Source organism: Hesperophylax consimilis, chromosome 18, assembly GCF_061612785.1.
Source record: "Hesperophylax consimilis isolate HC1 chromosome 18, BYU_Hcon_1.0, whole genome shotgun sequence".
Lineage (NCBI taxonomy): Eukaryota > Metazoa > Arthropoda > Insecta > Trichoptera > Limnephilidae > Hesperophylax > Hesperophylax consimilis.
In genome coordinates, this window is record NC_142853.1 from 29,898,222 (window position 1) to 29,915,730 (window position 17,509).

Here is a 17,509-nt window from a genome sequence, read left to right on the forward strand (position 1 = left end):
GAATATGAAATATTTTCTTTCTGTTACATGTCCACGGATATAAATTCCACGAGTATTTAGCGGCGTGCAATGAAGCATATTGCAACGATTATCGCGATAAATACCTCGCATTGGCATCGTTGGTTCGCGTCTATGCGTTTATCACGGCTAGATTGGTCGCGGACCGCTATTAAAAGTGATGAATTGCCAACTTAATTGCGCGGTCGCCACAAGGGCGGGAAACAACATGCTGCCATAAATGAAAAAGGAAAAAATACGTAAAGGGCTGTCGGGTATCCCTTATCTGCGGCCAGTAGCAATTAAAACACAACAAGAAAGGTAGGTACCCTTATATTTACATAATGTTGTGTCGAAGCTTTGCTATCTTTTCGGAAATTAATTTAAAAGCGAGAAAATTAATTGAGTTTGGTATGGGTTACGTGTTACAAGATTAGTACAGTTAACTCTTGACAGGCCAAGATGCCAAACAAAACGTGTGTAACCAAGTGGGTCTTCCGACGACCAGAAGCATTTTTTGTCTCATGGACTTTTAAGCTATAGAAATCCCAATTATTCAGTCAATTATTTATGCTTATTTATGCATTAGCGCAGGAATACGTAAAATACTAAAATGATATGTCAATTATTTAAGCTAATATAAGGATGATAGTAATGTTAGGTACTAGCTACTCCCCCACTTGGCTGCGGGATAGTTAAGTGCGTAGAATAGAGTAATGTGGAATAACATTGACTGAGGCCATTTGCGTTTCATCTGTCTGTACTTTTTTTGTGCGTTCCCCGGACCCGTCCGGTGAAGAAGGTAGCCGTGTTCGATAGTACCTTTTTATTCCACATGTGCTCGCGCTCTGGCGCACTTGCTGTCAAATCCGAATAATGAACATTTCGCGAACTCCTTTTCCTTTTTTTAATGTGAATACCGCACAAGAGTCCAAACTGCTCCCAACCGTCTGGGGTCCAGTGAGACTGTGGCAAAACCAATTGGAGTACGTTGTGAGGCTGATGGTAGTGGGGAGGGAAAAGAGATGGCGAAGATGAAGATCTGGTCACCAAACACCATTTCAAGTAACGCTAAATCCATTTCAAGTAACGTTTCATTTCTGAAAGGTAGTCTCAAACCGGGCATACGTATCTACCATGATTTTTTGTATTTTTTTGTCAATTTCTAATGATTTTTTTTACATCCCTATTTGTTAACGAGTTATCTTATATGCATATAGACCGATCAATAGCGGGGTTTGGGTCCCACCCAGTCATCGTACGTTCAATTCCTCAGTTGGCTGAGACCTCCGTCACAACACAATCAAAATTTTCCGCTTACTGTGGTGGTTTTCAAATATTGTCAGGTTATTCGTAACCCATTGAATGTTTCTCTTTCTTTTTAAAATAAATAAAAATATATAATTTATGTATTTTAAACTCTTATTTTTACGTTAAAATTTTATGAACTCCGACTTTACGTAATTCTAATAGTATTATTTTCAATATTTTTTTTTGCTATTTTGAGTATTATTATCCTTCTCAGAACAGACATCGTCCAGTGAGGAGTAGAGTAGCGTAATTGAATATTCATATTTTCTATCAATGAACGCACGGGTTGCCGAAAATTAATTAATAATAATATCTTCATTACACCCAACCCTATCACCTACACATAGAAATCTCTAATATCTAAGTTTCTCTTGAAAAAAATCTCATTATCTACGTTTATAGGAAAGCCTTACAGTTTTAATAGTCGTCTAGTAATTGAGCATTTAAGTGAATTATTTAATCAATGCACAGGTTTATGGTACGTGTAATTACCGTATGGGTCGCTAGTAGTACTGGTAGCGGGAAGACAAGTGGCTCAGTGGCTACCTAACGGTGTTAGTAATGACTTGTCAGTCAAGTCTAAATGATTAAATTATTTGCGTTGAATGGATTTCTCTTTGTCGGTGAAAACCAGAACGAATCGTAGATATCTTGCGTTATTATTTAATAATTTACTTTTACAAACTTCTCACACAATCATACATCGTTTTACCATACATAATATAAGTTATAAAATGTCAAAATTATTCAGTCTCAATATATAATAAATCACGATAATGCCTACTACTGATAATCACATTATTTATTTTGGTATGCGGGTATGAGTACCGCCACCCCGGGAACCATTCATTGGATAACCAACACCTCTGCAATAAGTCACCCCAAGTGGTTGGCTACGTTTGGTGACTTAGCAGGGGTTCCCGGGTTAATAGCGTGAGGTTTTTCTGTGTATAGATGGATTCATACGTCTGCCACTCCTGGACACATCATTTATACCATTTTCCTTCCCACAACCTCCTCTCCTTCCTTTCCTTAAAAGTTTCTCCACGCAGCATCACGAAAAATGACATATGAAATTATTTTTCTCAGGGTCTCCTGTGTGGAGCTAGTGAAAAAAATTTACAACTGAAACTGAGAAAAATGAGTATTACTAATTTACTGAGAATCTCTTCAAATTATTCGTAACCCGGTTAAAAACGGGGTTGGAGGCCATTAACGAATGAATTGTCAGGTTTTCTGATAAAATTTTAGTATAATACTAATGTATAATTACGATGTTGGAACATGTGTTAAAAAAATCCCAATATTTTCATATTACGTTTTCTGATATAATAGGAATTTACTAAATTTTTATCAGGTAACGGCCTGCAATCCCGTTTGTAATCGGATAAGATATACAATTCCACATCACATTATTTTGATGTATCTCATGAGGTTTAGCCAGCGTTAGCAATGTAGTGCCCGAAAAAATATTTTACGACTTGATTATAAAACATCGACTTTTTTCTACTTTCTATAAATATAATATGCATGTATCATATATGTAAACCTTCCAGAAGAAATTTCCTAAATGATAGTGGAAACCCTATAAAAATCCGTTGCTTAGTTTAGAAGAACTAAGCGCAGAAACAGACAGACGCGGATAGCGTTTCTATTTTATACTATTTATTAGAGATACTTTCACAATACGAGACGACCTACAAAGAAAGTGACCACAAAGAAAGATTAAAAATAATCTCTGCGGATAACAATTGAAAGTAAAACGCATTCTCAGATCATTTCACTTTCCGAATGCAGCAAAAAAAAGAACCACGCCAGCATTATCATCAAATATAAAATAAAATCTAGTATAAAATCCGGCTTCATGGAAAAATATACAAACGCCCTGTGATCGTTAACTCTGGGAGATTGCTTTGTTAGAAAACAATGGAAAATTCACACGGCTTTCGGTTCACCATATTGTATTCGAGTAGCCAACAAAAGTAGAAACTGCAAATGCTCAGCAAAACGTATCATTACTTTGGTCTAGCAACATTATTTACTCTAAATTCTTCGCTGCACGTACAGAGAAATATAACTAACTTATAATATTTTAAAATAGTACCTACGTGGGTAATAATTATTTGTATTATATTACTTCAGTAGCTTTTGGTCTGCCGTACACGGAGATAAGTGATTTTTTTTTATTAATTGCCGGAAACCCGGACGTTTATTGCAATTACATGATGATTAATATTACAATTACATGAGATTGTATCTGTCTACAAAATAATTTGAACAGGTTAATTAACTGGTGTTCTCTTAACAAACTTCATCTGAACATAAATAAGTGTTATTCAATAATATTTTACAGAATAAATCAACCAATTATTCATTCATATAAACTCAATAACTCAATCCTTACCTCTGTCGAAGAAATTAATGACCTGGGGATAACTTTCGACTCTAAATTAAACTTTATATCGCATATAAATAATATTAATAATAGAGGAATGAAAATGCTAGGCTTCATTCTTCGAAATTCCAGAGGTTTCAAGAATATTTCAACATTAAAAATATTGTATACATCCCTGGTTCGTAGTCAAGTCGAATATAACTCCTCGATCTGGTCCCCCCACTACAAATTACATTCAGATTCAATCGAAAAAATTCAACATAAATTCCTAAGACACATTAATTTTAAACTCGGTATTCCCATTGAAAATATAAATTATAATTACTTGATGAAAAATCTAAATTTATTAAAACTCTCAGATCGAAGAATAGAATCCGACTTAATATTTATGTTCAAAATTGTAAATGGTAGTATAGACAGTCCTGATTTAATTAACCTTATTGAATTTCATATACCCACGAGAGCTACTAGTTCTAAAATTTTGTTTAAATGCAACAATATCAGGACTGAGTATTCCAAACACTCGCTTGTACCTAGGTTGCATGAAGTTAGTAATAGATACGCAGATGTGGCAGATCTATTTAACTGCACGCAAGGTAGGTACAAGAGGGCTATGCTATCAAATCTTTTCAATCAATATTAATTTAATCTAATTCTACCTTATTTGCACTATAGAAACTTATGTACTTGTGTCTCTTGTTTACTTATTTACTTACTCTCTAATGTCATTTCACAATCAAATGTCACATATATTTGTAATTCTTTTTTTTAAATATTTCTACAATTTTAACTGTGACATGTTATCATTGTTTATGGTATATTTATACCGTTGATATTAAATATATAAATAAATCAATATTACAAATGTGAAAGTAACCCGCCCCACTAGAAGATTTCTGTTCTGTTTATTGATTGATTAGTACTAATTTATTAAAATTTCTTCAAATAATTGGTAATCCTGATAAAATTTTAGTAAATTCCTATTATATCGAAAAACGTAATATGAAAATATTGGGATTTTTTAACATGTTTCTACATCGTAATTATACATTCAAAAGTTTATCAGAAAACCTGACAATTCATTCGTTAATGGCCTCCAATCCCGTTTTTATCCGGGTTACGAATAATTTGAAGAGATTCTTAGTAAATTAGTAATACTCATTTTTCTCAGTTTCAGTTGTAAACATAGCTCCACACAGGAGACCCTGATTATATAAACAATTAGTTCAAAATATTAAAAAATTGAACCGGTTTCAAAATAGCTGGTTCCTACAAAGTAACCGTGACACGAATGTCTAACATCTCAATCTCGAATACATCACTAATGTATAAGCCTAAACACAAACGTGGGAACGAGAATAGATGCATTCTCAATTTATTTTCGCAATATTGTTTAAAAACACCTAAACTGTTCAGTTCTAATCTTCAAGTTTATCAGTAACATCAAAAGAATCAGTTTAAAGTGTTAACACAAGTGATAAACTTCCCTTTGACGGGCAGTTTATCACTTGTGTTAAACTAGGATTTTGATTCGGAAAATCATTTTAATTGGAAAGATTTGCACGCCTGTGAGAAACTATCACCATTTTTGAAAAAAAACACTGTACCTATGTACGAGTATGGTAGTTCTGTAAGTGAAAAACGTCGCCGATAATCGATCAAGCCTTCCTCCGTACGTGTTAGATTAGGCAGTGATGGATTGCAACATGCTGCTGTTCTCCTCTATTTGTTATACCTCTCTCACTATAAAATACAGGAGTTTCAACATCAGACGACACAAAATAATCACATAGTAAGCGCCAAAATAATCACATGTGGCAACCAGATCGTAACTAGAGTTCTACAATCCGCTTAGTCGATGTAACGCATTATTTTATTATATTGTTTTTACTATAGACAACTGAAATGAGAACAGATTTGCGTCTTCCTTTCTGTAATTTGTCAATAAATAAATCTGAAAGTATACAGGCAATCAACATTTAGTCCGCGAAAATAAAATCTACTTACGAATTACCTACTAATATTTTTTTATAACAGCACGCTAATTGCTGGCTGCGTAAAAAACTTAACTACAAATCCCCAAACGTGTGTACAAAAGTTCGGGCTTGTTTCCAAAACTGAATACTCTGTTACAATATTTAGTTAAACATTGTTACAAATGTGTTATAATTTACCCACCTCACTCATTTTTAGCGTCGCAACGCAACCCGATTTGAAGGTTCGGTTTTTTAACCGATTTAACGAACATTTCGATCCTGCCAGGTTATTTCAATGTAGGCTCTTCGGCGATCAAGGTGCGACTGACGTCGTAGATGATTCAAAACATTTTAGAAGCCTTCCGGTGCCAAAAATATGGTCACGTGGTTTGCCACCATGTTAGGGCAAGTTAATCAAATTAAATGTTTATGATTTTTACAGATTTATTTATTCCTATTTTTAAGATTTTATACGCGAATCAGTCTTTGAACATCGATATCTTCATTTCATGCAAATGGTAGATAAAACCTTGTACGTGGTCAGTAACCGATAATTATTTATTTAAAAAAAAAATTTTACGCCTCATTTGGGCTTTTACATTTTTATATACTAGATGCACGATAGGTACATACATAATAAAATATAGATTTTAAAAATAAGGATACAATATAAAATAATGTAGAGTGCAGATGATCGCGATAAGATAAAATAATTGTGATAGGTACTTAGAAAATAAGGAACTAATATATATTTTTCAAATAATTTTTTTCGTTTTTTCATGTTTTTTCGAGAAAACCGTAGAAGAAATGACTAAAACCTCAAAAATTAAAAACAGAATTGTATTGTTTTCTTCCAAAATTTTCGTAAAAAATAACCACTTTCATATAAACATAAGGTTTTTTAATTAATAAATATTAGTTTTAATCGTTTCTTGCTAAATTATCATTTTGTGGCTTGAAGGGTTTTATCAAACAACAGTCGATATATAGTATCATATCTATACATTATTTATATAATTGTTTGTTTCGCAGACTGAAATGGAATCCGAAATGAACCAATTATTACAATCGCAAATACACGGCAAGTTTGTCTAATTAAATTTTGGTTGAACGACCTTTAATTTGCGGTAGGAATTTCGTCTGCATTCCGAGGGATGCTGCGGCAATAATATCGCACCCTACCTGTTCATGAGGTGGGTGTCTATTGTTTATACAAACATTCTCAGACAACCTATCTAGATAGCTTTATATCAATGATAGGTATTTACAATGGTGTCACAGGCGTGCAATTACCTAATTGGTACCTATCAATATTCAGAATTACACAAGGACGAAATTACATACGAAGAGAAATACATCTAATGGAATTACAAACATAAAAAAACAGCTTTTAATAGGTTTGAATTGAGTCAAGTGTTTACGTAAGTGATAAATTTTGAAAAAAAAGTCAAGTTACACGGAGAAAAACGACTATTGACAATATTATGAATATCTGAAAATTATTGGTAATTCCGGGGCGATGCACTACGTCGTGTAATATTTTAAATTGAGCCGCTATCAATAACAACCCTTACGTAGATGGCGATAAGGTTTAAATTCCCGCTTAACACCATCCGCCTGTTTTGATTTATGCGGGAAAAAAACATGGCCAAAATGTGCCTTTTATTTTATTTTGTGGATGTTCAGGCATAAATACTTTTTTTTCGATCATTTTATAGATAACTTAATTTGCCACATTATACAATAAAATTATTACCAAAGATGGGTTCGTAAGTAGGAGATTTTGAACTTTAAAGCAGTTTTAATAGGCCTTATACATTATTTTTTTCTGGGCTTATAAAAAGACTTATCTAAAAAATACTCGATTATTTCTAAGGTCAAGATGTATTCTACTCGCAGTATTTAATTAAAGCATCTGAAACATTTCTAGGCGACCAAATTTTCAAACCAAAAACACATGATTTTGCGTTACTACGTATTGCATCGCCTTAACAACGGGATTGCAGGCCTTGAGAATGAATTAACAGGTTTCCAGATAAACTTTTAGTAACTTACGAATATATTATCATGATAATTTCTTTGTAGCGTGATGATAGGAAAATCGATAAAAATTCTTAAATTGATGTTTTATTAATAAGGCCTGTTAATTTATCGTGAGGGCAAAATTCGATTTTTCTCCGTATTTAGCGCGTGTAATTCTATCCACATGTAATTTCGTTTTATAATATTGGCATTGTAATATTGGTAAATGAATTAGTTATTATACCCCGTTAGTTATTATGGTTTTTAATGCACGTACTTATAAAATTAAGAGCAAAAACAAGAAAGCTAAATAGAGGAAAGCAGGTGGTAAAATATTAATTTCAGAATGAACTACTAAGGCAATGGATGCTTTTTCTTCATAATTGCACACCTATGAAATCATTAAAAAAATCGGTAAAGTTGTCGAATTCCGCCTCACCCACTAAAAACTTACCTAAAAACTTACTTGGTAAATGAAATTCACGTTTGTATAAATTCGTCTCATCACCATTTACAAATACACACACAATAAGCACGTGAAATCAGATTTCTCCAGGTTCGTTCCCAATACATATAAAAAAAATATCTACACAAACATTAGCAACAGGTTCTTCGTTCATTTTTCATCTGGCTTCGAATTAGCTACGAACTTCTGATTTTATATTGCATTTATTCCTTTCACCTTTCATTAGCGCTAAGCGGTACATACATGACCAATAAACTACGTTTAAACTAATCACCACTCAGAGAAGTCATTATCCGTTGATTAGTGCAAACGTCGTTAAATACTTGAAAGCTATACGATTTCAATTAGAGGATAGCGAAAACGATAAAATTATTCATAGAACATCTTTCTAAACTTCTCAGTCGATTAATAATCATCTTTAATTACGATATAGAATTATTCAAGAAATAGACTGTCGCAGGAAAGTGGTTCCCAATAGGATGTCTTAGAACATTGGTTATCAGGGACGTTCCTGAGCCAAACGGCGCCTGGAGATCACATTTATATATATTTTTACATAGTGTTTTCGTGTAGAGCCGTTTTATGAGAAATAATCTCAGAGGATGTGTTAGGTGAGGTATTATCAACGGTTTGGCGCCTTGGCAATTCGGCGTTCGGAGCGGGCTGCTCCTTACCCCGTTAGTTATTATGGTTTTTAATGCACGTACTTTAGCCAATTTAAATAAAATTAATATTTAAATTCACCTTTCATTTCTCAATAATTTTAAATGATGGCCAAGAACACCCTTGAAGAGTGAAAGCCAGAATTAATGAAAAAAAAATGCACGTACTTATAAAATTAGGAGCAAAAACAAGAAAGCTAGATAGAGGAAAGCAGGTGGTAAAATATTAATTTCAGAATGAACTACTAAGGTAATGGATGCTTTTTCTTCATAATTGCACACCTATGAAATCATTAAAAAATCGGTAAAGTTGTCGAATTCCGCCTCACCCACGCAATAAAAATAAATATTTAAAAAATTAAAGTGACACCAACCTAACCTACAGTCAACAAACATGAAGATGAGAAAATCAGCAAACATAGTCAACGACATGTAGATGGGGTAACTATAATGTAAAACTAACAAAACATCCTACAGTCCGCCTCGTAACAGGAATCCCTAGTGAGGAGGTCTATGAATAAACTACAATACTACTATTGTAAGCTAAACACTGTTCTATTTATAAATAAATCTATTTGAAAAAATTTAAATCTTGCAAGTTGAAATTGACCCACTTCCCGACAACTGATCGAGCTGAGCGGCAGATGGACTCGTTGTCGATGACTATGCATTCTATCAACTTTTGGTGGCAATCACGCACACACGCGGACACACCTATACGCATTTCTCTGAAATCGGATGACATCACAACGTTTAATTCAATACATAATTGGCGGTCATACTCAATAGATATTCCAATCCCTGGGGAGGAAGGCTCAATCCTCAGTCAAACAAAAAATATATAAATTGAAATTAGCCCTTTAATTAAATTTCGTCCAGCGATAATTCTCTTATATTGCTCCTGATACCAGAAAATCGGAAACTGATCATCATTATATATAAAAAATATTCAGAATTCGCTATTGGTAAAGGGAAGGAACTATTTCAAAGAATGTCTTGTGTCATTAAATTAAATTAACTGCTATTTTATTCCATTCTATTCATATGTTTTCTTTTTTTCATATCTTTTTTTTCTCTCTCTTATCTCTGTACCTACATCTTAACATTGTAATCAAAAACATTATGACTACCATAATACGGGCATGAGCCTAGTATGGTGGTTGTAGACAACAAAATAATTGTAATCATTTATTTTTTTATGAATAAAGAAACACCAATAAAAACCACTAGCCGACCCAAGAGATGGCGCAACTAGGTTAAATATTGAAAAATAGAAGGAATACAGTAAAAAAACTAGTTTGTTTTTTTAGGGAGTTTTTGTTTTAATTTTAATAAAACAAAAGCAAGTGAGTTGGTTGTAAAATATGGATTTTTAGAAAAAAACACAAAGGAAAACAAAGCAGTTTCAGAAAGGTTGTAGAGTTGTTGAAGGTTATAAAAATGTTCAGCGGAAATGATACAATGAATGTAATTTTAACATAATAAACAGAACAGGAGAAGAGTACGTGGACTTATTACTTTAATAAAGAAGCCAAGCTCTGTAAGCATTCAGAAGCAACATATTATTTTAATGAAAACAAGACGTGAATAAACTACCTTTCAAAAACGTATTTTCCGGGCGAATGTTGCAGATGAGTGGCATCTGTGTTTTAATGACGTAAACTTTGTCTGCAGAGGACCAGAGTTAGTACATTCACACGTAGCTATAAGATTGTTGGGAAATTCTACCTAGTTAAATATATCATTTGATTCAGAGTGCGATTTACCGACATTCATAATATTATATTACGACAGCAACATGCCAACTTGTGTGCAGTTTGGAATTAACTGTGTGTTTCTCAAAGTGTTTACTTAATTTGTTATAAATAAAACAATAATTGCAGACTGTGGATTTGAATTGGGTTGATACATAGAATCATGACATCTATGTATCTCGTAAATAAAAAACATATTTAAAAAAAAATTGGTATGGTATCGTAACGATTGCATTAATGGCTGTCATGATTATTATTTGGGACCATTTTCTACAAATAGTAGACAATAAAGAAAAGTCATATTCAGCAAAAAACGGCATAATTTCATATAGTATTAGTAAGAGCCTACGTGTAAAAAACGGTTCCATTGTAACTCAGGTAAAGTGGTATAAAGAGATTAAAAGTGATGAATAAAAATTAGCTTATAAACCTAACCTAGAGTAACGTATTGAACCAAGATGTTTTTTTTTTCAACACTTTTCATAACTTTATATCACTTTCAAGAATGTGTTGAATTGCCTGGTTACAGTGTAAAAAAACAATAACATAAAAATAAAAGGAAATAATGTTTGAGCCAAGTAAAAACAAGAAGTTCTGAGGGGTGTCTAAATATATCCGGAATCTTACAATTACAGTGGATATTATGGTAACCGGAAAACTCAGAACAGTGGCAATTCAACACACTTTTGAAAAAAGTCATGAACAGTGATGGAAGTAACTATGTTATACAGGTTAGGTTTTTATGCCTTTTTCATCACTTTTATTGACTATATCATTTTTCAAAAGTATGTTTAATTCCCACTGTCCTGAGTTGTAATGAAACCGGATTTATATAGTCGAGACATTCGCACAAGAGGTTGGGAGAAAGGAATATGGAAAGTTTCGGGATTTTGTAGTATACAGTGTTTGTTATTGATTTTGATTGTTGTTTGAAGGTTTAAATATGTTTATGAAACACCAAAGAAAAAAAATGACATGCTTAGAAAAATACATTTTTATATTATTATTATAATTTTTTTTTGATAAATTAATGCTTTAAAGACAAGATTTTATTTATGCATAGCACAAAGGATAACAATTATTTTTATAAGCAATAATTGTTCGCCTGAAACACTCATCCACATTGAAAAAATAATAATTAATATTTGACAAGTCCAAGTATTTCACCTAAAAAATGTATACAATTTGTATCAACGCCATCTAGTGAGAGATTTAGCACTTAAAATGCCTTTCTCATATAAAAATAAAGTTGGTTGTTCTCAGGTGAAAAAATGTAAAAAGCAGTAATTGTTCAATGAAACACTAGCATATATTGAATATTTTCTCGGGTAAGAAATACGCCTCCATAGCTCAGTGGTCAGAGCTTTCGACCCGAAATCGAATGGACACGGGTTCGAGTCCCGTTGGCGTCATGTATTTTTTATCAGGAGATTTTTTCAATGTGGATGAGTGTTTCAGGCGAACAATTATTGCTTATAAAAATAACATTTTTATATGATTATATTAGTAAGAAGATGAGAACGTCCAAAAATTCGGGTACATTCGAAATATTATGCCACACCAACCGTCTAATTGTTGAATATTGTTGAAACCGTGTCAACAGTAAACAGATGTCAGCAATTTAACTTTCATACATCACGCAAACCTTGGCCGTGAAGATAATACGACTCCTTTATCAAATGTTAATATTATGTTGAGTAGTAATAGAAATAATTGAGAGATTGTGTAAATGTTGTCGCATGGGTTGAGCATCATTAGTCCAGTCAAGATGTACATCCGTGCTTGCAAAAGGTCCAGTCATTCTGAATTTTTTATATGTTGTTAGGACCTAAACCAGTATTAAAAAAAAAATTTTGCAACTTCGAAAGTGCTGTGCGAGCGGCGGTGGACCTAAAAAACCAGGAAATTTTCGGATTTTTTTCAGTTTTTGCTCAATATCTCAGTAAAGGAAGGGTCTGACCGGTGTAGTCGGTATATATACTTTTAAAGTAGACTAAATTTGCTATAATTTGAGACCAAAACAAGCTATATAAAACCATTGGTTTTCAAGATACAGTTCTTCAAAAATAGGCAATTTTTTCCAAAAAGTGAAATTTTTTCGAAATGGTCACTTATTTTGTAAAATAATTTCTAAAATACGCATCTCACGTCAAATATTGTATGAAATAGAGTTGTTGTAAATTTAATAAGCTTTTATTTGAGACTAGATTGATATCTGTAAACTAAACGGTTCTCTCAAAAATGGCAGATAACCAAAAACAGTCATAAGTGGGTTTTTGGTGAAATGCAAATAAACTGTTCTCGCGTCTTTTTATGGTTTTATTGTGCTGTGAAGTAAATCCATTAATCATCGTGGGTTTATCCTAGGGTTATAATATAATTACAACTATTTCAAATTTCAAGTACCCATTAGTACCTATACCCATGGGTACCCATATGAATGGGCACGCATATTCACGAGCTGTTCGAGCCCACATTTTGGCAAACCTCACACTGGCCAGCATTGTTTTTTATGAGGTTGACATAACTCCTGAGGAGCGAGACGAGACTGAAAAATTGCTGCGAGACACTGAAAGGTCTCTCACTATATCAGCAGAAGAAAATGATACCTACCAAATACTAAAGGCAAAATTTAAAAGTGCCTTGGAGAAAATTAAAGCGAATGGTCCAACATCACAGTTGTGGTCCAATACTTTCGTATGACCACTTTGATAAAACTATTCATCCAGGCAGAGCGTGCTGGTGATAGGAACCTTCATTTGTACACTGTCCACAAGATGCTCCCTTTTTTCCACGCATCTGTACATTTTTTGTATGCTAAGAGCGCGCACCTCTATCTTCAGGATATGATGGCTCTATAAGATCGGATGGATAAAAGTGAATACGACATGTTCACAAAAGGATCCTTCACCATTTGCCGGTTTGACAAGTTTTGGTCTGGGTTGTGGTCAGACCTAACAATTGAGCAGAAGCTGATGCGATCCATGAAAACCTACGGTGGGTTGACCCAAGGAAGAGGAATCTCCGAAAGTGTTCTGGCAAGGTGGACAACAGGAATGGTGTTTATGTTGAACATTTGTGAAGAACTGGAAAGTTTTTGCAGCTTATCATATCATACTGGAGAGCAGCATGTAGACATGAGACCTTCTCGAATCATCCGAGATAATAGTGATGTGGAAAAACTAAAAAACTGGTTTGCTCTCCACCCTCCATTTCCCAAAACTGACAGTTTAATTTCTATCAGTAGTGGTTTACTGGCAGGTCCTGAAATTAATTGCCACACAGCCCAGAGAGTTGGAACGGAAGGAGTAATGAAAATTGTGGGGAAAATGTACGACAAGGTAGTAATAAAACGGAAAAATAAAGTTACCACGCTGGCATCGATCACCTCAACCGTTAATCTGCCGGAGAAAAACAGAAGAGTGGCTGTGGATCCGCTCACAATTTTTCAGCGAGTGTGTATTGCAAAGAAATCTGAACAGGATTTACAGGATGACTTCAAGTATGAGTTGGCCCCGTTCCCGATGTCTCTGTTCAATGAACAAGGGATGCGCAAGGGCACAAAATCTACTCTGTACTCTGCCTTCACTCCTCTTTCCAGCCACACGCCGATAGATGCCAGCACTCACGTCATTTTAGATGTTGGCTACCTCTTGCACAAGGTCGTGTAGCAGCGGAAAAGCACGGTTCGATCACTTTTGGCGCGTTATACCACCTACATCCGAAACCACTTTGGGAAGAACGTCTCCATCGTTTTTGACGGCTACCCCGAAGATGCTACCAAAAAAAAAACACCAAAACAGCGGAACGACTCCGGCGCTACGCAGCTCATTCCAGCTACGAATTGACTTTCGATGAATCCACAGTAATTCAAATTGCTCAAGAGCATGTTTTGGGCAATGAAAACAATAAGAGACGCCTTATAACTCTTCTCTGTGACGCCTTTCAGAAGGAGAGAGTAGAAGTGGCTGTTGCCGAAGAAGATGCTGATCGAGAGATCGTCATGATGGCGTTATCAAAAAGAGCAGATGCCGATCGGGTCGTCATAGTGGGAGAAGATGTCGACCTGTTCGTTCTTCTCAATGGTTTAGGCGCTGAAGAGACAAACGTCTATCTTCAAAAGAGGACGAAGGGTGAAACTGGTTGCTGTCACTACTCTACGACCTCCTACAACAACCAGGACTCCCGACAATTACCAGGAACGATACTATTTACCCACGCGTTTGCCGGGTGCTATACCACCTCAGCACCGTTTGGCCAAGGAAAGACCAAAATCAGCACACTTCTGAGCAAAAGTGAACCACTTGCTGAGCAAGTGGAGGTCTTCCTTCGGCCAGACTCTACCCTACAAGCCGTGAGTGAAGCAGGCATCAAGTGCTTCGTGGCTCTATATGGGGGTGACATCGCGAGGGATACTTTGGATTTCCTGAGGTATAAGACGTTTGTCACTTCAACAAACATAAACCTCGCCCGTTTGCCACCGACGGAAGATGCTGCAGGCCACCATGCAGCAAGGTGCTACCTCCAAGTGCAGAAGCGGCGGGGAGTCAACTTGAATCCCACTGAATGGGGGTAGAAGCTGTCTTCTCAAGAACTCACCCTCAACCCCACCACGATGGATCCCGCACCTCCTGCCCTTTTGCGAAAAATTTCGTGTAAATGCAATAAAGGATGCTCTGTGAGCTGCTCGTGTAGAAAGGCTGGGCTCCACTGCTCAGTCCTCTGTCAGTCATGCGGTGGCAAATTTTGCATTAACGTCCCGGATGTGGAGCTGAAATGCTCGGACGATGAAGATGACCCGACTACAGACTGGACGCCTCTCCCAGCTAAGATTAAAAGAAAGACATGATTTCGCAACCAAGACACAATACCTATATGATTTATATTAGTTTTATTTTTTGTGTACATGTAATTTGTCCTTATAGTAGGTACCATGATGTTTGTACAAGCATTTTGGTATGTAGGTATATAAAACAATGTTTGAAGATGACGTAATTCCCGATAGATGTAATATTTTTTCTTTTTTTTATCAAAAATCTGTTAACTGTTTGATAAATAAAACCATAAAAAGACGTGAGAACAGTTTATTTGCATTTCACCCAAAATCCACTTATGACTGTTTTTGGTTATCTGCCATTTTTGAGAGAACCTACAGATATTAATCTAATTTCAAATGAAAGCTAATTAAATTTACAACAACTTTATTTCCTATAATATTTGACGTGGGATGCGTATTTTAGAAGTTATTTTACAAAATAAGTGACCATTTCGAAAAAATTTCACTTTTTGGAAAAAATTGCCTATTTTTGAAGAACTGTATCTTGAAAACCAATGGCTTTATATAGCTTGCTTTAGTCTCAAATTATAGAAAATTTAGTCAACTTTCAAAGTATGTATACAAACTACACCGGTCAGACCCTTCCTTTACTGAGATATTGAGCAAAAACTGAAAAAAAACCGAAAATTTCCTGGTTTTTTAGGTCCACCGCCGCTCGCACAGCACTTTCGAAGTTGCAAATTTTTTTTTTTAATACTGGTTTATGTCCTAACAACATATAAAAAAATCAGAATGACTGGACCTTTTGCAAGCACAACCCCCTTTTCATGTTTAACTTGACTGGACTACATTGCTTGTCACAATATCAAAGGTGGGGTTCTGCGGTTTCAGCACAGATGCCATCCTGTAGACCAGTAAGGATCAACCTTTTTAACCGGAGGGTCGATTTATCCATTTTGTTTTGGTTCGCGGACCGCAGGGGGCAGGTACATAAGCTTTACACAATTAATTTTGCAGTCAATGGTGTCTTAAAATAAATGTTGTCTTATTCAATCATTCTGAAAATTATTAAATTTCAACATTAGCGACTCTCAAACGAAAATTTGCAACAGAAAAAGATTCGGTCGCATCTACGAATTGAACCCAGGACTTCGACCTTGTCGGGGCTTTGTTCTATCACTGAGCTGATTCGACCCTATCCCCTTCGGTTATATTTAAATACGATTGTATATTTATAATTAACATTTGAGGTTTTAATCATAAAGTTATTTTAAATAACAAAAATATATTTAAAAAACCCTTTCATATTTTGAAATACAGATTAAGAAAACGTTAAATATTTGATTATATCAACCAAAAAGAGAACAAAATTTTCTTATTTTTACTATTTTATTTTATACTGTTTTAATTTATACTACACTTCCATTAAAAGCATTTGCTTGTGGATGGAAGAGGAATGTACATTTGCGAACAAATAATATAACTAGGTTACAAATTAAAAAAATTACAAAATTAAAATCTATACAAATTGTTGTATTTGGAAGGAAGATAAAATATATATTATGGAGGATAAATAGAGTATAGTGGGATTATTTGTGAGATTTTCAAGTGAAACTAGGGGAATCAGTTTTTTGTTAACGATTTCCCTAAATATGTCACTTAGGGTTTCAAAAACATTATTTGAAAGGGAACCCTTATAAAATGTAACTCATACAAAATATCCGTCGACGCGCTCAAACAGAAAGCGCCACAGACTAAAAAAATTCGCTATGTTCAAAGTTAAGACGCTGTTGATGTGTATCGTTTGGAAAGATAATCAAAATTTATTCAAGTAAACTTTTTACATTTTAAACCTTTAAAATACACCAAAGCAAGCGTTAAGCGGCGAAGGTCAAAATTGTTCTACAATTAAGGTCACACCACGAAATTCTGTCTTTTTAAGAGCATGTAAAAAAAGCTTTTTTTTTATTTTGAGCGGCTGATTCAAAACATTTAGGAAAGATTACAATTTTCAAAACAGAACCAAAACCTTTGGATATTTTTAACCGCAAAGTTTTTGATATTTATTTAGCCAAGTGAGTCGTACGAAATGGTTCACGGGTCGCTCTAAATGGGTTCGCGGGCCGCGTTTTGCTCATCACTGCTGTAG

The 17,509-nt window shown here is 34.6% G+C and overlaps 1 protein-coding gene and 1 non-coding gene across 4 annotated transcripts in view; one reads left to right on the forward strand and one right to left on the reverse strand.

The window, feature by feature from the left end:
- The window catches only part of spri (Src homology 2 domain-containing protein sprint), a 428,719-nt gene that overhangs the window by 85,786 nt on the left and 325,424 nt on the right, over positions 1 to 17,509 (reverse strand). The gene's annotated exons all lie outside the window — the stretch shown is intronic.
- Positions 11,923 to 11,995, forward strand: TRNAS-CGA (transfer RNA serine (anticodon CGA)). The gene has a single exon. It is a non-coding gene; the product is annotated as a tRNA-Ser (tRNA).